The sequence below is a fragment of the Choloepus didactylus genome, chromosome 8 (genome assembly GCF_015220235.1).
Source record: "Choloepus didactylus isolate mChoDid1 chromosome 8, mChoDid1.pri, whole genome shotgun sequence".
NCBI classification, from domain to species: Eukaryota; Metazoa; Chordata; class Mammalia; order Pilosa; family Megalonychidae; genus Choloepus; species Choloepus didactylus.
The window spans coordinates 80979629-81006747 of record NC_051314.1 but is presented as its reverse complement, the minus strand read 5'-3'; the positions used below and the strand labels follow the sequence as shown (position 1 = coordinate 81006747).

The window sequence follows — 27119 nt, the reverse complement described above, 5'->3', positions numbered from 1 at the left end:
GGCAGGAATTTTTGTGTACAAAGCTGGCACATAGCAGGTGCTGAACAAACATTTCTCAAAATGAAAGTAATTCTTGCTTATCTCTGCCCTGAGGGGTTATAGAAACAAATGGAAGTAAAATGGGCTAGAACTGGGGAAAAGTCTCAGGAAGGCTGGCAGAGAGGAGGGGAGAAGAGCCCTTCTGTAGGTAATGGGAAAAGACTCCCAACTTTAGACATACTGTATATGTGCAATTATTGAACAATGAATGATGAGTCTTGTTTTTTTGTACACTTTTGGGCCAGTAATTGGAAAAAGGCCATTGTGTGTTTATGTGTGTGTGTGTGAGAGAGAGAGGAGAGAGAGAGAATCAGAGACAGAGAGACAGAGAGAGACAGGGACAGAGTGGAGTTTCTGGGAAGGATATAGGGAGGATCACGAGCTGAAGTGTGCAGTTTTCCCTCAAACCAGCTCTGCTGTGGCTGAGTGTGTCAACAGAATAATGCCCCCCCCCTGCTGCCCCCCAAAAGATGGCCACACCCTGACCCTCCTAACCTGTGACTACATTATGTTACACGGTGAGGGGGAATTAAGGTTGTTAATCAGCTGCCCCTGAGACCGGGAGATTATTTTGGACTATTCAGGTGAGCCCAACAAAATCTCGAGGTTCCTTATAAATGAAAGAGGGAGGAGGAGAGTCAGAGTCAGAGAAGGTGTGATGACAGAAGCAGAGGTTGGAGTGATGCAATTGCTGGCTTTGAAGATGGAAGGGGCCGTGAGTCAAAGAATGCGGGCAGCCTCTGGAAGCTCGAAAAGGCAAAGGGACAAATTCTCCTAGAGCCTCCAGAAGGAATGCAGCTCTGCAGACACCTTGATTTTAGCTCCGTGCGGCCCATTTGAGACATCCGAACTGTAAGATAATAAATCTATGTTGCTTTAAGTCACTAGTAAGTGTCATTTTTTTTTGTAGCAGCAAGCAGAAACTAATCCACGGAGGCAGGTCTCTTGGCAGGCTGCTTTGTCCAGCCGCCCCACCCCTAGGAAGATTCGTGTAGTGTAAAACCCTAAGCAGCTCTGAGCTTTGAGTTGATATGGGAGGACAATTCTGCCACAGTCCCCAGGGTGGAAGGCTGAGGTGCTTAAGATGAAGGTGAAGGTGGTGGGGGAGAGAAGCACACTAACAGGGCCTGAGTGCAGCATCTATGTAAATTATGTAAACAAACAGGGGAGTTGATTAGGCCTCATGTGTAAGAACACAGCACTACCAAGGATCAGATTCCCACTTTCCCTGGGTGCGATTCTTGGTGTGGCATGATCCCGAAAAAGTCATGCGTCCTCCTTGGGCCTCAAACTCCTCGTATCCTAGCCAGCTCTGACAGTCTCAGACTCTGGGCCTGCCCCTCAGTTGGTACCCCCCGCCCCCAACCCGGCATTCTCACGGTCACCCAGGGGATCCAGGGACAGCCGTCCTGCCTGGGAGGGCTCTGGGTGTGTGCCAGACAACTTTTCTCAAACTCCTCATTTGCCTGGGACCCCTCTCCCCCATCCCCATACAGAATAATTTCCACCAACGATATGTTTATTGCCATAGTCTCCGGATCCCCAAACATGATACCCCTGGAGCACAGGCTGCTTCCTGCTGGCGTGGAAGGGAGGGAAGTGTGGAGAAGGCCCCTCCCACCCAGTCCCCCGGATTCTTTAGGTTGTTGCTTGGTGCTGATAATTGTTTGCCATAGCCTGTTTTGGACAGCAGGGGGCGCTGTTGGAAGCTAAATTTTCATTTGTTATCTGAATGGCTGTGCGAATTCCATTTTAAATAATTCTGATAGGTATTCACAACTGATTAAAATTAATGTAGCTTGTGAAATACTCAAAAAGACAAGAATGGAATAATATAATGAACACCGATGTTAGTAATCACAGGTCCAACTAAATCAAATCAACACTGTGTATGTAAGTTTTTAAAAATTTAACAGTTAAGAATCAATTGAAACTTTAATCCTCTCCCTTTCCCCAAACTAGCCGCTATCATTAATTGTTATCCCTCCCATGCATGCTTTTAATTTTTTTATTACATAATCATGCATCTATTAATATATTGTAAAGTATTTCTTTACAGATTTTATATTAATGGTCTCACACTTTTGTTTCTGCTGAAACTTCCTTTTTTTTCACTCTATGTTTTAGAGATTTTATTTCTGGTGAAAAATGTACCCATTGTTCATTTTTTTTGGGAGGGGAGCAAATTTATTTTAATTGTTCTGAAAATATCAGGAACTATGACAAACAAGTTGAATATTTGGCCATAGCAAAAGTAAAATACAAGTAACATTTGAAAATCATGCTTAACTTTTGAGAAACGTTTTAAAATATGCCAAGTTTAATCTTTTTCCTCTCTAGAGCAAAACAAATTGACTAAATCACAACACTGGAGTTTTACTTTATTTTTTTAACTGATAGTTTGTTTTTAAAGAATATTCAGGGAACTTTAATTTTTTAAAGGACAAATCAAATAAGATACAGTTTTCACTTATCCAAACATGCCCAATCCACTCTTAATATTGAATGCACTCAATTGGTAAATTATACATGAAATACAAAGGGAAATGTAATTTTACATATGTAAAATGATCACGCCGATACCAATATAACAGCCGAATTAATCAAGACACCATACATCAAAAAAAAAAAATCTCAACATTTTGAAGCCGATTATCTATAGTAAACCAGGGGAAATTCTGATATGGAATGGTGTGACTCATAGCAAAAATTAATGCACCTGCTGTAAATTTATAGTAGTAACTTTCATTTTAAGTTTATAAAATAGATTTATTTAACTAAGACACCTGTTTCAAAGACAGAACAAAATATGGGGGTTGATTTACTGGGTGAGAAAGGTAGGTAACAGTATAAAACCTGCTGGCCCAAGGTCAGCTGACTCATATTCCTTCACTTGGAGCAGCTCAGCTAACTGAGAAGTCTCTGTCCTTAACTACTCCTCTCCCTTTTTCCCATGCTCAGGGGGTTATCAGTAACTCTGAGGTTCACACAGATTTCCCTTCTGTTCCTGTTAACTGTTTAAAAGAGATATCCTGAGACTATTAACAAAGCACACAGAAGCAGCTTTTTTTTTTTTTTTTTCCTAATTCATTAATAGATACCTCAACTTTTTATTCACCAAGTTATGGCTAAGAATATAAATAGTCAATACTTGAAGTTTTTCAACAGTACTAGAAATCCAAAACCTGCCTCATCACCCTCACCCCTATTAGTAAAAAGGAAATGTGATTAATTAAAACCTGTAAAATCATACAACAAAGGAAGACTAAAGACTGATTCTTATCCTTAAATCTATTTTATTTCAGATGTCACCCTAGTCTGATGGATCTAATAACTAACAGCATTTCAATCATAAATCCACCTAAACTAGGTGTAACTTTTAGTTTAGTTGCTGTGCCTTTTTGGTATTAAAAGTGCTAGGAACATGCTAAGATGTCTTATGGCACACTGGGCTCAACAGCTTGTCCTGATGAGGCATCCACCCTTAGTAGTATTTTTTCCTTAAATTTTGTCTAGCATAGTAAACCCCTCTGACATATTAAAATAACTTTGGTGAAATCAATGCTGGCATACACAACCTTCCCTGACTTGGCTCCATGGTAGCTTTTAGTGAAACTGCAATGACTAAGTTGCAAAATATTCAATCAAGTTTTTTTTTTAAATGGCATCTTAGGTTAGTATATTCACTCATGCAAAATCCAAGGTAGTATAATGGAAAGATTATTGTTAAAATAGATATTGTGGCTAAAAGCATCTCCCTTCATATTAGGCATTTAGAAGCTTTTTAAGTTTCAGGTGCTAAAAGTTGTGGCAAAACTAGGGTGTGTAGCTGTTCCATTTATAAGCACCTTATTACAGGATAGTTATTTGACCTTATATGGGAATGTGCTTTCAATTTAAAAGATAGTAATTAAGTGCCTATCTATATAAAAACCATAGATTCCAAATTTTAAATTAAACTAACTGCATTGACACATTAGGGTTAACAAAATCTAGACCCTGTCTACACAGATTTGATCTAATTGTACTGCATACTGTTTCAAACAATCACATAGAAAAACTTACTCTTCACTTACTGAATAAGTAGGGCCCATTACTGAAGCTTAATCAAATTTTATTGCTTTATTCACATGGTGCTTTTGCAAGACATTGTGATATGGACTAGAAAACTCAGAATGACTGGTGAAGAAACCTTGGAACGACACATGAAGGATGATATGAAAAGTCACTCTGAGGCAGGATGCTTTACTGAATTGTTTTTAACCAGGGTATCAAACATCAGGAATGAGTTCAAGTTAAAATTCACAGGAGAATGGAAGCATCTTAAGCTCAGTCACTTCACATGCCCATCCTGATACTCTGAATAATCTGGAAATTGCAGAGGCACAAACAACAAAAATGAACAGCGCTAACAACCAGGGTCCTACAGATGCCTTCTTTCCGGGGACATTTCTCGAGGTCTTGGCGACGTTGCCGCATTGGGTGACGTTCTTGCTGTGCTTCTCATTGTCCATACGGATCCGCTGCTTGGCGACCATCTTTGTGGCGCCACACTAGACCTGGCCACCGCTCAGACTCGCTCGCTCTCTTGCCTCCGGCCGCTGCGAGGCTCGACTCGTAGGGCCCACGCGGCCGGAGCGAGGAGACTCTCAGGCGGGACGCGAGCTCCGGCCGCTGGGCCTGGGCGCGGTGCGCGTAGCGGTTGAGCGCTAGGCGGGCACAGGCTGAAGACTGCTGCCGCCGGGCCGAGAGGCCGAGCAGGGCGGGCGCGCGGGAGGAAGAGAGCAGGCGCCGGGCCGTTCCCCGCCGCCAGCGCTGCTCGGGCTGCTGCCGAGAGCGTGGAGCGAAAGAGGAAGCGCCAGGCGACAACCGGACGGTGCAGCCTGTCGCCTCGAACTACCTCGGGTTCGGCGTCAGCACTGCTGAAAAAAGAAAACTGAAGGACAAACAGAGACACTCAATTCCCACTCTGGAAAATGTCAGTGAAAATAAACAGTTTATAAACATGAAAACAAATCTTTCAATGAAAGAATTCAATTCCAACAGAACATGGCATTGTATAGCTGGGGAAGAATAGCTTGTGTCACACTGAGGTTTTACCAAGTACAAATAAACACAAAAGGGATTGAAAACAACCTATGAAATGAAAATCTTTCTATAGAGAGCAGCTTTCACAAAGTACATGGACCCCGCTCCAGAGCTGTATGTTCTATATGAATATGGCCAATTTTACTCTAGAGTCTCTTTTGTCTTGCAGTAACAAAACAAAAGAATTTTTGTTTTGGAGCAAGTCTGCTAAAAAAAAACACCAAAATCCTTCCCTCCTTGTTCCTCCAAATGATACCAATAATGCTCTGGTAATTCCTCCTTGTTCATTTTTCAAATCTGCTGTCCAGTATTCTACTGTGTGCACAGCCAATTTATTTATTTATTGCTCTGTGTGAATGGGTGTTTTGTTTTCCATTTCTTTATCAAAAATGCTGCAAGGATATTTTTGTTCATGTCTCCTTGTGTACATGGGTCAGAGATGTAGGGCTGTGTGATATGAGCATCTTCAACTTTAATACACATCTCCAAGTTGTTCTCCAAAATGGTTGAACCAAGACACTGCAATGCTAGTATCCACAAGGTGTTTGGCTGTTCCCATTGCCCCAACACTTGATATTATCATAGTTTTGTAAATATGATGGATATGAAAGTGGTTTCTCATAATTTTAATGTTCGTTTCTCTAATCATCAGAGAGGTTGGGCTTCTTTTGATATATTTATTGGCCATTTGCATTTCTTCTGTGCTTGTTCTTTGCTTTTTAAATTATTGGTTTGTCAGCGTTCTTTATAATATTCGTGCTATTATGCTTTTGGTATACGAGCTGCAATTATCTTCTCTGTCTGTGGCTTGTCTTTTAGATTAATTTATGGTGATTATTTGGTGCCATTTTAAATTTTAATGTACTCAAAGGAATCAGGTTTTCTCTTTAAGATTTGTGCTTTTAGAGTCTTGTTTAAGATTTCTCTATTTTCCTATATATCATAGAGCTATTTGTTTATTTTTCAAAATTTAAAACATTTTATTTTTCACCTTTAAGCCATTGATCTACCTGGATTAAGGTTAGTACCTAATTTTATTTTGTTTTCCTATGTGGATAATCACGTGCCCCGGAACCATTTATTGAATAATTCATTCTTTCCTTATTGATCTGCCATGACATCTCTGCCGTATATCAAATTTTCTTATATGTCAAAGTCTGTGTCTGAGATATCTGTTCAGTTACATTAGACTGGGGTTTCTAAGCCTAGGCACTATTGACATTTTGGATTCAATAATTCTTTTTTTTCTTTTTTTTTTTGCTTTATGAAGGGGGGTTTATTTGGTTACACAGTTAAAGTCTTAAGGCCATAAAGTGTCCATCAACAAAGGGTACCTTCACTGGAGGATGGACCATAGTGTCTGGAAAACCTCTGTTAGCTGGGAAGGCACGTGGCTGGTGTCTACTTGATCCCAGGTTGGGTTTCAAAATGGCGATCTCCAAGATGTCCAACGGCCATCTTCAAAATGTCTGTCTCAGCTCCAGCTCGCTATGAGCTCCTTCTGTCTGAGCTTTTATAGAGCTCCAGTGAACCAACCAAGGCTCATGCTGAATGGGCAGGGCCACATCTCCATGGAAATTATCCAGTCAGAGTTATCACCTATAGTTGGGTGGGTCACATCCCTATGGACACTGAACCAATAGGTTCCAACCCAATCCACGCTAATACGTCTGCCCCCACAAGAATGCATTAAAGAATATGGCTTTTTCTGGGGGACATAAATATACAAACCAGCACTTTCCACCCCATGGACACCAGAAAAACATATTCTTTTCAAATACAGAATACATTCATTCCATCACAATATCACACAAAAAACCTTAAATCATTTCAGTAATAATAGGTAAGTACAACATCCCATCAAAATCAGTTACAAACATGGTCTGTTCAAAAGCAAAATTGCCCTCTGGCTCTGTACCTGTGAAACTTAGAACAAGTTATCTGCTTCCAATATACAAAGGAGGGACATTCATAGGATAAACATTTCCATTGCCATAAGGATAAACTGAAAGGAAAACAGGGTTTAAGGGACCAAAACAATTCCTAAAACCTGTAGGGCAAACTCCATTAGATTTCAAAGTCTGAGAGTCATTCACAAAATGATGTTGTATCCTTGGGGCTTGAGAGAGCAGGAGTCCAACTCTTTCCAAAGGCCTTTGCAGCAGTCCTTTTCTCTCCAAATGCTTAGGTGAGTGCTCCAACATATCCACACATTGAAGAGATCACCTTCTTGGCCCCACCCTCCTCAAACATCGGGGCAGCACCTGGATTCCTTTCCATCTCTGGGGCACACGCTCAACCCCTTCAGAACAGTGGGGTGGCAGCCAGGCTCTCCCCAACTCCCTGAGAATGTACTCCACCCTCTTTGGGGCCTGGGGTGGCAAAATTCTTCCTGAGCATCGAGGTGGAAGGCCCACCTTCAACCTCTGGGGCAAACTCACCCTTTCCATGCGTGTGAGCCACTCCGCTCTCCCAGCTGGAGATCTCTTGACTCTAGACCTCAACCTCCATGGCTGTCTTTGAAGAAATTTTTCCTTCAATTTGTTCCTTGTCTGTCTCCTCCAGTCCAGACCAGCAGTGGCTCTGTCTATAAAGATCTCACAAAAGTTCCGTTGGCTTCACTTGAAGCACACAGGGGTCAAAGCCATCAGATAATAGGACTTTCCACAAATTCTTTCTGCTTAACTCCCTCTCCAATCTTGGCTTGTACTGAAATGGCAGCTGGGTTCCATGTGTGGTTCATCCTCATGTTGGGCTGTAGCTTCTGGGATTTCACCCCCTGGAAGCCTGGAATTTTCCAAACCACCGGTTTCCGGTTTCTTTGAACCTAAGAGTTCAGTTCTAAGTTTATCTCTCTGCTTGCATTTTACTGTAAGTTGTAAGAAGAAGCCATGCTATATCTACAACTTTTAGTTTTGAAATCTCATCAGCCAAAATCCCAGGTCATCGCTATCAAATTCTTCCTTCCCTATGACACCAGGACTCGATTTTGCCAAATTCTTTTCCACCTTAAAACAAGGATCGCCTTTCTTCCAGTTTGCGACAACACATTCATTTCTGCTAGGCCTCATCAGAAGCATCTTTAGAGTCCATATTTCTACCAACAGTCTCTTCAAAGCAATTTAGGCCTTTGCTATCAATCTCCTCACAATTCTTCCAGAACCTTCCCCTTATCCATTTAAAAAGCCATTCCAATATGTTTGGTATTTGCAAACTCAGCAGCACCAGCACCCCACTTCTCTGGTACCAAAATCTGTTCGTTTGCTAATGCTGCCAGAATGCAAAACACCAGACATGGATTGGCTTTTATAAAGGGGGTTTATTTGGTTACACAGTTACAGTCTTAAGGCCATAAAGTGTCCATCAACAAAGGGTACCTTCACTGGAGGATGGCCAATGGCATCTGGAAAACCTCTGTTATCTGGGAAGGCATGTGGCTGGCGTCTGCTTGCTCTCAGGTTGCGTTTCAAAATGGTGTTCTCCAAAATGTCTGCATCAGCTTCCAATGGCCGTCTTCAAAATGTCTGTCTCAGCTCCAGCTCCTGGATTCAATAATTCTTTATTGTGGGTGTGTGTTAGTTTTATATGGCTGCCATAGCAAATTACTACAAACTTGGCAGCTTAGAACAACAGGGGTTTATTCTCTCACAGTTCTGGAGGCCTAAAGTCTAAAACCCAGGTGTCATCAGGAGGCTCGGAGGAAGATTCTGCTCCATGCCTTTCTTAGCTTCTGGTGACTGCCGGCAATCCTTGTTCCTTGGCTTGTAGCCACATTACTCCTATCTCTGTCTCTGTTTACACGTGGCCTTCTCCGCTCTGAGTCTGTATGTCTCATATCTTCCTCTCCTTTTTATTATAAGGACACCATCCTAAATCCAGGATCATCTCCTCTTGAGATCCTTAATTACACCTGCAGGGACCCTATTTCCAAATAAGGTCACCATCACAGGTGCTTGATGTTAGGACTTGGATATATCTTTTGAGGAGATAACTCGACCCACTACAAGGGGCAAAAATAGGATAATTAGCAGCATCCCTGGCCTCTCCTCACTAGATGTCAGTAGCATCTCTCCAGCCATGATAATTGACAATCCAAACTGTCTCCAGAAATTGCTGGGGGAGCAAAATTGGCCCTGGTGGAGAACCACTGTATTAGACTAATTGTCTATCCCTACACTAGTGCTATGGCATCTCTCTTTCCCACCCATTTATTTTCAGAAATATGATCAATCCAGTAGAAAGAAGGCAAAGACAGGAAAAAAAGGAAGCAGAGAAAAAGCATTGTAAATAGAAAACAAAAAATAAGATGGTAGAAATAAATCTAAATATGGTAGTCACAAAAATGTAAAGAGATTAAATTGACCAGTTGAGATGTTAGAGACCCTCATACTGGTTACAAAATCAAAAATTGCTTTACTATTTAAGAGACACAACTAAAATGCAATGACACAGGATGCTGAAAGTAAAGAGATAACATTGATATCCCCAGAAAATCTATAGCTATGTTAATATCAGACAACTGAGATTTTGGATATAAAACACTATTAAGGCTTTAATATCTAATAAAATAGATTATCATAGATAATATCTACAATAGGGCTGCTATAACAAATTACCAAAACTGTTGGCTTAAAATGGAAATTTATTCTCTCATGGTTCTGGTAGCTGGAGGTCTGAAATCAAGGTGTCAACAGGGCCAACTTCTCTCCTAGTCCTAAGGGAAGAAACCCTCCCTGGCCTCTTCTAGGATCAGGTGTTTGCTAGCAATCCTTAGTGTTGCTTGGCTTGTGGCTGCATAACACCAACCTTTGCCTCTGTCTTCACCTGGCCTTTTCCCCTCTGTGTGGCTCTGTCTTTGTGCCTCTGTATCCACTTTTCCCTCTTCTTATAAGGACATCACCCACTGGATTTAGGGCATACCCTAATCCAGTATGACCTAATCTTAATTTATCTGCAAATACTCTATTTTCAAATAAGTTCACATGCACAGGTACTACGGATTAGTACTTCAACATAGGGGGACACAAGTCAAACCACCACAAAGGTTAATGTGGGATAGTCCTTAAGGATGAAAGAAACAATTCACCAGGAAGATGTTAAATCTGTATTCACCAAATCACATGTATCACATAGTCTCAAAGTATCTCAAGAAAGAAAATGAGATAAATGGTAGACATGTAAGACAAAAATAAGCAAATCCATCATCATGTGGGAGACTTTAACTTAATTTTCTCAGTAATTAGTAGATCATGCCGATAAAAAACCAGCAAGAATATAAAGAGTTCAAACAATGTAATTAACAAGCTTGATATAAAGGATGTATACAGAATTTGAATTCAACAATAAGAGAATTTTCAAGTACACATGGAACATTTATAAAAAATGATCCCATACTGAGCTACAAAACAAGTCTCAACAACTTTTGAAGCATTTCTTTTTTTTAATTGAGATTGTTCACATTCCATACAATTATCCAAAGACCCAAAGTGCACAATCAATTGCCCATGGTACCATCATACAGCTGTGCGCCCATCACCCGATTAATTTTTTTTTAATTTTTAGAACATTTTCATTACTCCAGAAAAGAAGTAAAGACAAAAAAAAAAAAAAAAAAAAAAAAGGAAACTCAAATCCTCCCATACCCCTCAGCCCACCCCCGCCCCCCACTATTATTGACTCATAGTATTGGTATAGTACATTTTTTATTGCTGATGAAAGAATGTTACCGGCAAGTTTGGGCTTCTCTGTCAGATAGCAAGGCTTATGGCAACGTCTGCTGCTCCTTCTCTCCTGGGTTGTTGCTTCCAGCTTCTGGCTTCAGTGGCTTTCTCAGCTTTTGTGGGTGTGTCCTTGTCTCTCAGTTTCTCTGGGGCTTTTTCCATGAGCTTCTCTGGGTTTTCTGTGTGTCCTTTATCCTCTTATAAAGGACTCCAGTAAGAGGACTGAGACTCATCTTGAATGAGGTGGTCACATCTCAATTGAAATAACCTAATCAAAAGGTCCCACCTACAATAGATATAAACCCACATGGATTAAAAGAACATGATCCTTTTTGGGGTACATCCAGCCTCCAAACTACTATGAGGTATAAGCATTAGACAGAAAGCTATAAAAGTGTTCTTATTTTCAGATGACATGATTGCTTGTATAGGATATCTAAGAGAATCTACAAATTATTAGAACTAAGAAGAAAAGTCAACAAGTTTGCTCTGTACAAGATGAAAAGTGTGCCCATAGGTGGCCAAGCTAAGAAGGAACTAGCCTATCCCAATGCTTTGATAAATAAAATTAAGGAGTGACGTGACATCAAAAGGAAATTCCCATTATGTCTTCCCTGCCTGTCTGCACTAATCACCCCCTAGAAGAGGACTTGAGAAGTCAGGATACATGGGACAGAATGATCTCCTGAGATTTCTTAATCACACCTTCTAGGGGGATTCCTTGGCACCTAAAGTAAAGGCCAGCCTTTCTCTTGTTGATGAAGAGACAAGTTGCTAAGGACTTGTGCCGGATTGGATATATTATGTCCAAAAGCCACGATCTTTTAATCCAGTCTTTTTGGGTGGAAACTTTTGATTGAGTGTTTCCATGGAGAAGTGACTCACTCAACTGTGGGTGATACCTTTGATTAAATTATTTCCATGGAGATGTGGACCCCGCCTACTCAGGGTGGGTCTTGATTGATTCACTGCATTACTTATGAGAGAACTCAAGAGCCAACACAGACCCAGACACTTGCTGATGCTTAGAGAGGGTTGAGATGCAGACAGAGGGACATTTGGAGATGCTAAGCTAAGAGATAAAACCCAGAGTTTGCCCTGGAAAAGCTAAGAGAGGACCCCCAGATGCTTAGACAGAAACGTCCTGTCCTGGGAGAAAGAAGCAAGGATGCACAGGAGATTATAGACACGAACCAAGACAGATACCCAGAGACATTTTGGAGAAAGCCATTTTGAACACAACCCAGGAGCAAAGTACCAGCAGATGCCAGCCATGTGCCTTCCCAGCTGACAGAGGTGTTTGTTCCAGATGCTATAGGCTGTTCTTCAGTGAAGGTATTCTCTTGTTGATGCCTTAGTTTTGCTATGGCCATAGAAATGTAAATTTGTAGCCAAATAAACCTCCTTTATAACAGCCCATCCATTTCTGATATTTTGTATAATGGCAGCATTAGCAAACTGGAATAGGACTAATTGGAATAAGACAAGAAAAATCAGAAAGACTTCCTAAATGCTTTGTCAGCAAGCGGGCACAGCGTTTGTTCCCCTCACCCTGGACCAAGGTATGGGTTTGTTGTCAACATATATGGATAGGATGCTGTAAAGAAAAGAAAAAAGCTCAAGATGGGAGTAATGGAAGTTTGGGGTGGAGTGGAGGAATAGAAACACACAGAGAGAGAGAGAGAGAGAGAGAGAGGGAGAGAGAGAGAAAGAGAGAGAGACTTCCCTATCTTTACCATTTTTACCCCCTCAAGGATTATATTATTGTATGAGTGCGATCCCATTGTTCTAACACTTCTCATTCTCAAATCACCAAAAAGTAAGGTTTTCTTGCTGCAGGAAATTAAATTTATTGACAGAATGATGAAGAGAGCAAATCCAGAAGAACCGATGAATACAAGTGAGCTGCGTCTTGGGCATCCTCGTGACTTAATATAGAAATTAGATCCTGTGTTCATAAGTTGGCAAGATAAAATATATACCATCAACAGAGCCCTTCCGAGAGTGGGCAGAATATGGCTGGTTCATAGAGGTTAGGGGTATAGAAGAGGATAGCTGAACTCCCTGAGTTGCTGCCTTCTGGGTAGCCATATGGGGTCCAGGTGAAGGTTGTTGATATTTGGGGTCTGGTGGGAAAGATAAAATTTCCCATTTCCTTAGGTTGGACTTCCAAACCCTGGGGTGAAAAGCTAAGCTCAGGTCAGAAAGCTCCAGATACTGAGGAGCTCAGGGCATAACATGTTTCCACTCACACACCCCAAAATGAAACCCTGGCTTCCTCCGAGGAGGAAGGAGAGGCTCCTAAGCACAGGCTGCTCAGTACCATCTTCCTGAGTCAAAAAAAAAAAAAAAAAAAGCAAACATAGGAACACATGGAAGACATGGAATAGGAGACAGGGAAAAATAAATAAGGAAGAATTGGACCAGAACCTGAATAGGCTGTTGACTTTCTTGGGAGATTCCTGGCCATGCTCTCAAGGTCATCTGGTTTATTTCTCTTCTCCCAGGAAGCCCTAGAGTCACATAATCCCCATGACTGAGATATTTCCATTTCTGAAATTTCTTCAAAGAAAACAATAACTTTCATGGCTATAATTGCCAGACTAGGGAAACTTGGATATCACAAAGTTCTTCCTCAGTCCACCCCAAATCCATCTGAATGCAGCTGAAGTGTTCTTGGTTTTCATGGCCATAGGTCAAAAGGGAAGAGGTAGAGAAGTGGCATCACTCCAGGTCACTCTGTGTGGTTTGTCTCCTTCATGAAGGAAACTCATGCAAGAAGACAGCCCAACAGAAAGAGCAGCTTACCTCTATTCCAACACATGTATGTAGCAGGCTACTTGGAGACTGAGAAACTGCAGAAAACTGCAGTTTTCTTTAGCAGCAGCAGCTGTGGTGGTAGCAGGATCAGCGTTCTCCTGGGCAGCTGAAGTTATGAGAGGAGCATCTAAAACTAGACATCCCTGCCCCTCTCCTAGAACAGAAATAACTTCCACCTAGAGCCTGGGTATTCCAGACTCAGACTAGATCCTCTGTCTGCCATCTCTGCCCTCGTATACTCTTTCTTGCCTGGTTTAAACTTCTCTCAGCTCCCATTCCCCTATCCTGCTATGCCCAGCTCAATCCTTGGCCCTGTTCAGAAGAAAAGTAGCTTAGGTTTTTGAGTGCAGTGAGCGCCAATGCTGATGTGAAAGAGAAGGGGCACACTCCCAAGATATGGAGGTGCAAGAAAGTTGCCTATGGGCTTGTCATTCATATACTCTCCTGCCCTGAAAGCTAGAGACATTCACAGAGCTTTAGGCATCTGTCAGTTTTTCAGAGAATTTACCAGGTATGAATATTTTCTTTTTATTGGAAGAGTCTGTGGCTGCATGAGAAGGAATAATTCAAACTGAGGTATCTTTGGGGAGGCAAATATTGTCCCATACCAGTCCTACCTCTACCCCACTTTCCATGCATTCTTCTTTCTGAACTGGGTCTTAAGCAATCCAATGGAAAGAGAAGCCTACAAAAGTTGGACTCCTCCAGCCATGCAAGGCTTCAGTCAGGGATCTCAAGGGGAGGGGCCTCTGGCCATAGCTGATTGATCCCTTTCTCCACTTTAAGACCTAGAGCCAGACTCCTCCATACTGTGAGGGTGGGAAGCACCATACACCACATGCATAGAAAGATGTCTCAGTGAAGACTTGGGGCTGAGCCTGAGAGGAGAACTGTCAGCTGAAATGGAGATCAGATCTCTCTAGGAATAGAAATACACAGACCCTCTCACACTTCACGTCCCCATCCCACTCTGGCCTGGTATCTAAATGCCCGGATCACTGTCTTCATGTCTAATCACTTGCAGGCATTGCCCCCAGATTTGGCACTTATTGGTCAGTATTTGCTTGAGGTTTGTGGGCAAAAGCTCTTTTGGTTGTCTCTTCTGCATACACTTCTTCCTGATCAGGGCTTAAACATGGCTGTTTTAGAGATGTCTCAGTTATGGAGCATTTATTAAACAGCTGTAAGCACAGAAAATTGGTTTCTGGCCTTATTCTTGGAAATTTCTCATGTAGTGGGTGGGACATTCATTCCAGTCACAAGAAGGGAGGCCACTGACTATGAGAATATGAAGGGATGTGAATAAGCCCCCCCTTCTCCAGGCTGCCCAATCTCACTTATTCAAATCGGAGTTCAGAAGTGCCAAGGCCAGGCTGACCATGGGCCAAGGGTGCATGAGCAAACTCCACCTGCTAGAAAGAACAGTTGCATGTAGGGCTTCACCACAGCACAGGTGTCTGCAGGCTTGGTGATCCAGGTGACCTCTGGAGAAGGAAAGAGAGGAATTGAAGGCTGCAATGTAGCCTAGAAGAGGGAAGAATATTAAAACAGAGGCAGTTTCCAGTTATCTGCACCAACGGTGCAGGGCCAGGGTCTTGGATAATCCCAAACTGGAAGGTCCTAAAATGGAACATTGACTTAAAAGAAAATCCCATTTGCTTTTCTGTAATAAACAACTCTCCCTCCCCACCTGAACCCTGAAATCCTTCCTTGTAAAGTTGTATTGATACTAATGCAGAAGAGAGTCTGTCTTCCTTGGGTATGCCTTGTGTTACAGTGAAGGTTGGGGGTCTGAGACTCAGGCACGGGGCTGGAGGAGTGAATGAACTGCTTCTGTTCAAGGGTCTCAAAGCCTCTCTTGCTATTGTCCCTGATCAATATGAATCATCCCTAAAGAGCACCATTTACATAACAGGCAGCAGAATGTCATCTGTCAACACAAGGCTCTGATCAAACCAGTCAGGAAAGTAAGTGCCTACTCCTGCTTTCTGCTCTCAAATCTCAGTTGACCTCCCTTAGTTTCCCCCTCCTAATCCAAAACCTGTTGGTTATCCTGGCAGCCTTAATGTACAAAATTATTACATGTGCCCATCCTCAAATCCTGGAAAATCGTACTGCAATTCCCCCTATGAGTACTACTGTGCATACTGGGGGTGTGAAACACTGGCCACTGGCTGGAAACCCTATGCCCCTGACAAATTTCTAAATCTTACAGAGGTCCCATATACTTGCCAAAACCCAGGCAACTGCTATTACGATAGGTACCTCTGTCCAAAAAAACTTATGCTCACTGTACTAGACCCTACTGATACCTCTTGGCTCATGGGTCGAACTTGGGGCTTCTGAATCTATTTAGCAGGATCCGACCTGGGATCTCTTATTCTAATAAAAAAAGAAGCAGTACAGCAAAAACCATCCGCCATAGGGCCAAATGTGGTGCTCGCTCCCCCGCGCCCAACTACCCCTTCTTGCAAACCCGCTAATTCTTCCCCTACTACCAACCCAACATTGTCACCCTCAAGCTCTGCTGTAGAGCTTAACCCAATCTATAACTCACTTTGGTCAATACTCCAAGCCACCTTTCTCTCTCTAAACTCCTCCCAGCCTAACCTTACTCGCAGTTGCTGGCTATGTTTCTCTGTTAATCCCCCTTTTTATGATGCTGTAGCCCTTAATACCTCATTTAATATTTCTCATGAAGACAATCCTCCCCAATGTCCTTGGAATACAACAAAAATCGGCCTCACCATGCAATCCGTTATCCATTCTGGGCATTGTATTGGTAACGTTTCCCCCTCCTTAAAAAAGGTCTGTGCACAGTCGTCCTTTCCATCGCAAGGTAAATTCTATATTCCCCCTACAGGGGCAAAATGGCTGTGCTCTTCCACGGGGCTTACTCCTTGCGTATCAGCAAAAGCCCTCACTGAAACTAAGGAAATGTGCCTCTTGGTGGCTGTGCTACCCCGTGTCCTCTTCCATGAAGAAAAAGACCTTTATCAACACTGGGACGAGCAATCTCCAACCATGCTAAGAAACAAAAGAGAAATTATCACGGCTGTCACTATTGCTTCTCTTTTAGGTATTGCTGGCCTAAGCACCGGAACCGCCTCTATTATCCTCCACAACCAAGGCTTCTCCAGCCTGAGAGCTGCAATAGATGAAGACTTAGCCCGTATTGAAACCTCCATCACCCATCTTGAAAAATCCCTTACATCTCTATCAGAAGTAGTTTTCCAAAATAGAAGAGGCTTAGACCTACTTTTCCTTAAACAAGGAGGGCTTTGTGCAGCATTAGGCGAGGAATGTTGCTTTTACACTGATTATTCTGGAATAGTTAAAGATTCCATGACCAAGCTTAGAGAAGGAATTGCAAACCGCAAACGTGAGCGGGAAGCCCAAGGAGGCCCCTCCTGGGGATTCAATGGAGTCCTCCCTTACCTCCTCTCTATATTAGGCCCCTTGATAACCCTAATCCTTATAATATCTTTTGCTCCTTGGGCCATAAGAAGGATAATGCAGCTAGTTAAGGATCAAATTGATTCTGCCCTAGGCAAGTCCATTCAAGTGCATTATCACCGGCTCCACCTCGCTGACCAAGGCGTAAATCCAGACTGCTTGAATGCTACCAACCCTGACGGGTAAGAATCCCCCTCCTACGGGAGCAGCATATAACTCAAAAGTATGCTTCTAGCTTATGCTATGATTGGTACCGCTGGGTGCGAGGCAAAGCACTGCAAAGGAGGGCCGAAACAATCAAAGGCCGTTTTGAGCTCCTTGAGAAGTATGCCTCATTTGCATAGGGGTTTACTCTGCACAAATCCCCCTCCCCAGAAAAACAGAGCCACAAACAACTTGGGGAATGAGGCCTCTATTTCCCCCAGCAGGTTAATGCCAAAGGAATGCTCAATCAGCATTCTTCCTCCATCCTTTTGAAAAACAAAGGGAGGAGATGTTGGGGACAATTAAGGTAGCATATATAATATTCACCTTCAGTGATACCGGTAACATGCAACATGGCCGCCAGGGCTGATGCAAGAACAGCTTAAGCTATAATTAGCCTTCTTCAAGGAAGTAACAGTAGTTCCCGCCTAAGCAGTAGCTAGTTCGTGCCTAAACAGTAGCCGCCCATTGGCCATCCACCCTAGCAACAGCAATCACCAATCCCAGACCGCTACCTGTCCTTATTAGCCACCCCCTCTCCCTCCAGGGCATATATACCCTGCCTCTTCAATAAAGTTTTGCAGCTTGATCAGAAACCTGTCTTGCTGTCATTCTTCGTGTCTCTTGTCCCATACCATTCTTCCTTCGCAGGACTTGGAGCTTCCGTTGATCGTCCCGCGGGCCGGGACAAATCTTGCCTCAAATTGCTTGTTGACTGTCATGAATCTACAATCTCAACTGATCTAGGCTGGTAAAATTGTTTCCCTTGTGTGTCAGTTTGAATGTATTATGTCCCCCAGAAAAAGCCATATTCTTTGATGCAATCTTGTGGGGCAGACATAATAGTGGGGATTAAGTTGGAACGTTTGGATTAGGTTGTTTGCATGGAGATGCACCCCACCCAACTGTAGATGATAACTGATGGGATATTTCCCTGGAGGCGTGGCCCCACCCATTCAGGGTGGGCCTTGATCAGTGGAGCCATATAAATGAGCTGACTCAAAGAGAAGGAACTCAGTGCAGCTGTGAGTGACGTTTTGAAGAGGAGCAAGCTTGCTAGAGAGGAACGTCCTGGGAGAAAGCCTTTTTGAAACCAGAACTTTGGAGCAGATGCCAGCCACGTGCCTTCCCAGTTAACAGAGGTTTTCTGGACGCCATTGGCCATCCTCCAGTGAAGGTACCCGATTACTGATGTGTTACCTTGGACACTTTATGGCCTTAAGACTGTAATTGTGTAGCCAAATAAACCCCCTTTTTATAAAAGCCAATCCATCTCTGGTGTTTTGCATTCTGCAGCATTAGCAAACTAGAACACCTTGGATAGATAAGTGACTGAAAGGCACAGAAATAAAAATGACATGATGAAATAAATAAAATCACAGTTTTATTTATTAGTATTTTAATAAGTATTTATTAGCACCGTTATTAGTATTTATTAGTGATTTTTGTTAAATTTAGGTATAAGTTTTATAATAATTGTGATGATATGTGAGTCTATTTTTATTTTAGTTACTGAATCACTTAAGATAATCTGTCATTTTAGCGAATTAGCCATATTAAATTTGTGATTTTAATTAGAAAAATATTTTTTAGAACTAAACAAATATAAAGCTTAGTGATTATTATAAGGCAGACATCTTTGTAATCACCACCACTCCCATCACATTTCCTCCCTTCATCCAAATGTAAGTACTATCCTGATTTTTGTGGTAAATGCTTCCTTGTGTTTCTTTATGATTTTATTCCCCAATGTGCAATCACTAGTTATTAGAGTTTAGTTTTTCCCATTTTTAACAAGTTGTGCTCTCTTAGGAGTCTTTCAATGTCTTTATCTCTTTCTATTCTGTGCACTTTATCTGTTGAAGAAACAGGTTCTTTGACTTGTATAGTTTCCTATGTCTGGATTTGCTGATTGCATATTCATGGTGCAGGACAATATATTCCTCAGTCTTTTGTATTTCCTGCAGATTGGCAGCTGTAGTACAATTATTTGATGGGCTGTAAAAAGTGTAAAAATGATTTGTTAAAGAAAACCGGATGGCTACATTAACATAAAAAAGGCCAGAAACTTCATTCCAGGGGAACACTGGATGTCTCATCAAAGAAGGTGGAGCGATTACAGGGGAAGAGTGGAGTTTAGGTGAAATTTAAATAAAGCAATGTTTTGATAGGTTCAAAGCAAAACAAGGTTTTGTAAAGGGACTAACCTCAGGTCTGGACTGCAAAGTGGACGCAGGGTCTTGTTTCCTTGGAGACAAGGAAGTTAAGATAGATGGGGAATGCTGTGTCCAGAAACTTCTCATCTGAGTTCTGCACCTAGATTGTAAATCGAGGCTGCTTCTGTGTGAAAATGACTTAGGTCTTCCAAGCAAGAGTGGAATCTTACTGATATGATTTCCAAATAGCAGAGTTTCAGATAGTCTAAGATTTTAGAGAGCAAAGTTTCTCAGTGAGTAAGAAAGCAGTAGTCACTCAAAGAAAGGGCTTGTAAAGGCACTTACCAGCTGCAGCCTGTCGTTAGAAGTATTGTTTCCTGTTATCTCTGCAGCTGGCTTCATCTGTCCGTTATCCCAGCCGGATGAATGGCAGGGCATATTTTTACTTTCTCAACACTTTCAGATAAACAGAAGCTGACAGAGCCTACCAGCACTAGAGGAATTTCTAAAGAACGTGCTTTAGGAAGAAGAAAAACTATCCCAGATGGAATCTCTGAGATGCAAGAGGAAATGGTGAGCAAAGGAACTGGCAAACACGTGTGCAAATCTAAACAAGCATTTATTTCATCCAATAATGTTGATGACCAATTGGTGGGATAAAAATCAAGATAGAATTAGAGCACTGGACAACAGAAACATATAATATCGGAAGGGTGATTCGAAAGAAAATGTCTAAGATCCTTGTGTTGTTCAGAAGTACTGTAGGGGTACAGATTAATTTTAGGCTCAAGTTTGCAAGTTAAAAATTTAAGGGTAACCACTAAAGGAATATAAAACAGTGTCTAACTTCTAAAATTCAAACGAAGAAAATAGTAGAAACAATCAAATAATGTAAACAAAGACAGGAAAGGAGAAACACACAAAGAAATAGCAGAGCAAATAGAAAGCACATAATAAAATGGAAATAACTCCAAATATACCAGTAACCAAAATAAACAGCAGAGATGGTCAGATTGGAATAAAAACATTCCAGGGAATGCTTTTTAAAAAGGCCACTCAAAATATAAGGACATAAAAAATTTAAAGCAAAAGGATTGAAAATGACAGGCAAACACCAGTTGAAAGAAAACTAGATGGCTGTATTTACATCAAATGAAATAGATAAGTCATAGTGCATTTTTAGAGTTTAAAAAGAATCCTTATATAATGAATAAATGTTCAATTCACTATAACTAGTTGAAGTGGGCATGCATCTAATATATAGCTTTAAAATATATAAAACTCAAATGGGTAGTGTTACAGAGATACTGACTAATCCACTAAAGCAAGTAACACACTTCTCTCAGTTAAGTGACAGATCAAGCTGACAAAAATAGTTCTATTATAGATGGTTTAACAACACAAATAAAACCAAAACAGGCTCAGTCAATTTTTACTGGCAAGTACTACTCAATCACTGAAAGATTAGATAATTCTAATAGTATATAAATGACAAGGAAATAGATAAAGAGAGCATATTTCCTAAATCATTTTACGAGTTTAGTATAACCTTGTTAACAAAACAAAACAATTCAGTATGAGAAAGCAAATTTACAGAGCAATCTCATTTCTGTACATAAATGTTCATAATGTTCCTATAGAGAATGTTAGCAAACCAAACCTCAGTATAAAACAAGTATAGCATGATCACATTGAGTCACACAAATTATTTAATATTAGATAATCTATTGTGTAATTCAGCACATTAAACTGTATAAAGGAGTCTTTCCAACTTTTTTTATGATGCCAACATAACATTTATTAAAATGAAAACAATGAAAAGGACATTAGGAGAAAGGCAAATAACAGATTAGTCTCTCTCAGGAATTTGATTGTAGATATCTTTTATTTTTATTTTTATTTTTTTAAAATTGAGATTGTTCAGATACCATACAACTATCCAAAGATCCAAAGTGTAAAATCAATTGCCCACGGCACCACCATACAGCTGTGCATCCATCAACACAATTAATTTTTTTTCTATTTTTAGAACATTTTCACTACTCCAAAAAGAAATAAAGACAAAAAAAAGGAAACTCAGATCCTCCCATACTCCTAACCATGCCCCCCTCCATTATTGATTCATAGTTTTGGTATAGTACATTTGTTACTGTTGATGAAAGAATGTTAAAATACTACTAACTGTAGTATATAGTTTGCAATAGGTATATATTTTTCTCTATATGCCTCTCTAATATTAACTTAGTTATAGTGATATACATTTGTTCTAGTTCATGAGAGAGATTTCTAATATTTGTATAGTTAATCACTGACGTTGTCCACCACAAGATTCACTGTTTTATACATTCCCATCTTTTAACCTCCAACTTTCCTTCTGGTGACATGTGTGACTCTGATGATTGCAGATATCTTAAACAGCATGTTAGCAAACCAAATCCAGGGATATACAAAAAAGATAATATCTCATAACTAAGTTGGGGTTACTCAAATAATGCAAGGTTGATTTAACCTTAAAAAATCTAGCAGTGGGTAATAAACATAAGAAAAAGTGTTCCACCTCATTAATTATTAGGGAAATTCAAATTAAAACCAGGTTGAGTACCGATCTATGTCTCCCCAAAAGGAATAAAATTTAAAAAATAAAATGACAATTCTAAGTGTAATAAGGATGTAATAGAATGCTCATGTGCTGTGGTGAGAGTATAATTTGATATAATCACCTTGGAAAACTTTAAGTATCTATTAAAGCTGAATACATGCAACCCTTCTTATCCTGTAATTTCACACTTGGGTGTATACTCAACAGAAATACTTGACATGTGCACCAAACACATGCAGGAAGAATGCTTTTGGCCCCAGTATTCCCAATAGTTTCAAATGGAAATAACCCAAGTGTTCAGCTAAATAAATGGATAAATTGTGATACATTCATAGGAAGGAAATTATACAATAATAAGAATGAACAAACTACTGCTACATACATGTTGATGAATTTTATAAATGTAGTTTTGAGTGAAAGAAACCAGATACAAAAGAGTACACTTTGAACATGTATGTATTCTTTAACTATTAATAAATGATAGAAGGGTGGTACTTACATTTAGAGGTATTGTGACTGATACATGGAAATGACTATGCGAAATTTTGACTCCTAAATGTATTCTTCGTGTAGATTGCCAAAGTCCATGTTTACTGTCCATGACGCTTAGGAATCCTCTCATCAGAGGGTTTTCCGGAGCAGTCCGGACCTGGGGCTTGGGTGCCCTCACGCTGTTCCCACAGCGCCCTCTGCTGGCTAACGCTGTGCGGAAACCAGCGAGACAGAGCTACAAATGCTGCAGGATCCAGGGGAATGGGGCCTTGGAGCTGCCTCCTGCCTCAACTTCTGTCTCTTCATTCACCATGAGTGCTGGGTCTGGGAATCTGAGAGAAGCTGAAAACATCTGTGTTGGTGGGGGCTATTTTTCACCCAGCGTCTTTTTCGAGTGAGGTAGTGCAGGGAGATGAACGATACCAGCGTGGGGGCTCTGTGATAGTTTCGGGCATCTCCTGATGGAGGGTGGGAAGGAGACTTCCACCTAGCTCTGGCATTCTGCTCCTGGGTCTCTTGGCTGCCTTGAAATAGCAGAGGACCCAATGAGAGACCGGTCCCTCATAAGCAGGTTAGAACCGGCAGCGGCAGCACCCAGGAAGCCACACCCGTACTCTGAAGGGGAAGAAGATACGTGCCAGATTTTTTTTCAAGTGGAACACTGTGAAGGATGGAAATACATCATCCCTAAGTCTCAGTTAAGACAAAGACGAAAAGGATTCTACAACAGAAGGCGTGAAGCTGTTATCAAGAGGCTCAGTTTAATACATATGGAACTGAAGACTGTAGTACTGCTTTAATCCTAGAGCAGCTGTGACTTCAGAACTCCATGCTTAAATGGAAAATCCAGATATTTTCCCAATTCTGATCAAAATCATCTTCCAATAGCATGCACTCATTTTGTGGCACATTTTGGTAATTCTTGCAACATTTCAAATTTTTTCCTTATTATTTTATCTGTTATGGTGATCTGTGATCTATAATGTCACTATTGTAACTGTTTTTGGGTGCCACAAACTATACATATATAAGATGGTGAATGTAATCAATAAATGTTTTGTGTTTCTGACTGCTCCACCAACCAGTTCATTCCCTGTCTCTCTCCCTCTCCTCAGGCTTTCCTGTTCCTTGAGACACAACAATACTGATGATTCCTTTCAAAATATGACTGCTCACTAACAATGTCCCTGGTCACCAAGAGCTCTGATAGAGATGTACAACTAGATTCATGTTGTTTTCATGCCTGCTAACACAGTATCTATTCTGCAGCCCATGGATCAAGGAGTCACTTTGACTTTCAAGTCTTGCTATTTAAGAAATACATTTTGCAAGGCTATAGCTGCTGTATATAAGCATTCTTCTAATGAATCTGGGCAATGTCAATTGAAAACCTTCTGGAAGGATTCACCATTCTAGATGCCATTAGGAACAGTCGTGATTTATGAGAGGAGGTCAGAATATCAACATGAATAGGAATTTGGAAGACGATGACTCCAATCCTCATGGATGACTTTGAGGGGTTCAAGACTTCAGTGGAAGAAGTAAGGGGTGGAACTAGCAGGAGAACTAGGATTAGAAGTGGAGCCTGAAGACGTGACTGAATTGCTGCAACTTCATGAGCAAACCTGAGTGGATGAGGAGTTGCTTCTTATGGAAGAGGAAAGAAAGTGGTCTCTTGAGATGGAATGTGGATGTGGGGTATGGGAAAAAGTGAACTCAAAGGCGGGGCCAAGGTTTTCATTCTCAGGGACTGGATGGATGAAGGTGGCATCTATTGAAATGGGAAAGGCTGAGTGTGAAACAGACTTTGGAGGGGGGATCAGAAATTCAACTTGTTCATATTGAGTTTGAGCTCTCTATTTGATATACAATTGGAGATTTAGAGTAGTCAGATATATGAATCTGGAGTTTAGGTGAGCTGTCTGGGCTGGAAATACAATTTGCAAGTTTTTGAACATCTGTTTTTCAGTTAATCTGCAAAATTGCTATTACATTACCTAATAATTTTGTTATGAAGATTAAATGAAACATCATAGGTGAAGTGACTATTTTTACTTAATATTTGGTACTTATTATTTTTATTACTGCTATCAAAACAACTACGACTATAATTGCTACTCTATTACTAGCCTCTGTTCATTCCAATGATTAGTCTCTCTCCGTTCACCTCAAAAACTCCACTGAGGGTTTCTTTCTTTTCTTTTTTCTCTCTTTATGGCCCCAACCTACTTACACCATGCTTGTTTCTAGCCTCTACTTTTCAGGTTAAGATGTTACTCTTTGAAGGTCCAACTGATACCTATCCTTAGCGAGTCCACCTTAGCAGATGCTCAATGAAGAGTTGATTATTGACAGTCATTCAACTACTCAACAGACTGAATTCTTCCCCAGAGAATCAGACGAAGAGCCCAGGCTTAGAAGCTAATTCTCCTCAGGAGGTTTCTATGGGTACATTTCCCTCCAGTCCTGAGACCAGGGATCTATATCCCCATTCCTGCCAGGACAGCACCCTCTAGTCCCATCTTACTTAGAGACTGCTGAACTGTCCCTCCTCAGATTCTTATTTGAGGATCCTTGCATCTTTCCCAGTGGTCTCTCTTGATGGAGATAAGAATAATCTTGCTTAAAGGCAGATAATTTCTGGAGATACATCCTTGGAGGCTCATCAGGCTGTTCCAGCAGTGCCTCTGGTGTTTCAGGATATTCCAGAGCCCCCTTCTCACCCTTGAAGATGCACTTGCTCTTCCTAGGAGTTGGCTCTTGGGATGGGAATAGCCACAAATACTTTTAGCTGATGGGAACTGATCTTCACATAGTGGGTCTGCTGTCCCTTATATCCCCCAACCAGAGTGTGCAAGTTTGAATTTATTATGTCCCCCAAACACCATTATCTTTGATGCAGTCTTGTGTTGGTAGACATATTAGTGTTCATTAGATTGTAATTCTTTGAGTGTTTCCATGGAGATGTGACCCACCCAACTGTGGGTGATAACTCTGATTGGATAATTTCCATGGAGGTGTGGCCCTGCCCATTCAGCGTGGGCCTTGATTTGTTTACTAGAGCACTATATAGGCTCAGACAGAAGGAGGGAGCTTGCTACAGCCAAGAGGGACACTTTGAAGAATGCACAGGAGCTGAGAGAGGAGCTTCAGCTTACAGAGACATTTTGGAGATGGCCTTTGAAAGCAGTATTTTGCTCTTGAGAATCTAAGAGAGGACAAACACCCCAAGAGCAACTGAGAGTGACCTTTTGAAGAGGAGCTTCAGCCTAGAGAGGAACATCCTGGGAGAAAGCCATTTTGAAACCAGAACTCTGGAGCAGACACCAGCCATGTGCCTTCGTAGCTAACAGAAGTTTTCCGGATGCCATGGGCCATCCTCCAGTGAGGGTACCCCATTGTTGATGCATTATCTTGGACACATTATGGCCTTAAGACTGTAACTGTGTGTGATGGTTAGGTTCATGTGTCAACTTTGTCAGGTGATAGTACCCAGCTGTCTGGTCAAGCAAACACTGGCCTAACAATTGCTGCAAGGATGTTTGTGGCTGGTTAATAAACCAACAGGCTGGTTTATTAAATCATCAGTCAATTGACTGCAGCTGTGACTGATGACTCACCAAAGGGTGTGTCTTCTACAATGAGAGAATGCAATTGGCTAGATTTAATCCAATTAATCAGTTGAAGACTTATAAGCGAGACAGATAGAGGACCTTCACTTCTTCGGCTGCCCAGCGAAGCATTTCCTGAGGTGTTTGTTGAAGTTGCCGGATTGTTTCCTGAGGAGTTCATCGAACACATTCGTTGAAGATCCCAGTTCATTTCCTGAGGATTTCGTCGAAGTTGCCTGTTTGTTTCCTGAGGAGTTCATCGGATATCTTCCTTGGAGTTGACAGTTTGCTGACTGCTCTACAGAATTTGGACTCGTGCATACCCAAAGTTGCGTAAGTCACTTTTATAAATTTTATAGTCATAGACACCTCTTATTAATTCTGTTTCCCTAGAGAACCCTAACTAATACACTGTGTAACCAAATAAACCCCCTTTATAAAAGCCAATCCATTTCTGGGGTTTTGTAATCTGGCAGCATTGGCAAACTGGAACAGATTTTGGTACTGAGAGTGGGGTGTTGGTGCTGCTGTTTGCAAATACCAAATACGTTGGAATGGCTTTTTAAATGGATAAGGGGAAGACTCTGGAAGAACTGTGAGGAGCTTGATAGAAAAGGTCTAAACTGCTTTGAAGAGACTGTTTGTGGAAATATGGACTCTAAAGATACTTCTGATGAGGACTTGAGCAGAAATGATGAATGTGTTGTTGCAAACTGGAAGAAAGGAGATCCTTGTTTTAAAGTGGCAGAGAATTTGGCAAAATTGAGTCCTGGTGTTGGATGGAAGGAAGAATTTGAGAGTGACCAGCTGGCATACTTGGCTGATGAGATTTTTTTTTTAAATTCATTTTTATTGAGATATATTCACATACCATGCAGTCATACAAAGTGTACATTCAGTTGTTTACAGTACCATTATATAGTTGTGCATTCAT

The 27119-nt window shown here is 41.2% G+C and overlaps 1 long non-coding RNA gene and 1 pseudogene across 1 annotated transcript in view; one reads left to right on the top strand and one right to left on the bottom strand.

The window, feature by feature from the left end:
• LOC119541429 overlaps nucleotides 1-27119 on the top strand; it is a 130135-nt gene that overhangs the window by 48669 nt on the left and 54347 nt on the right. The window lies entirely within an intron of this gene.
• LOC119541428 lies at nucleotides 4378-4583 on the bottom strand (annotated as a pseudogene).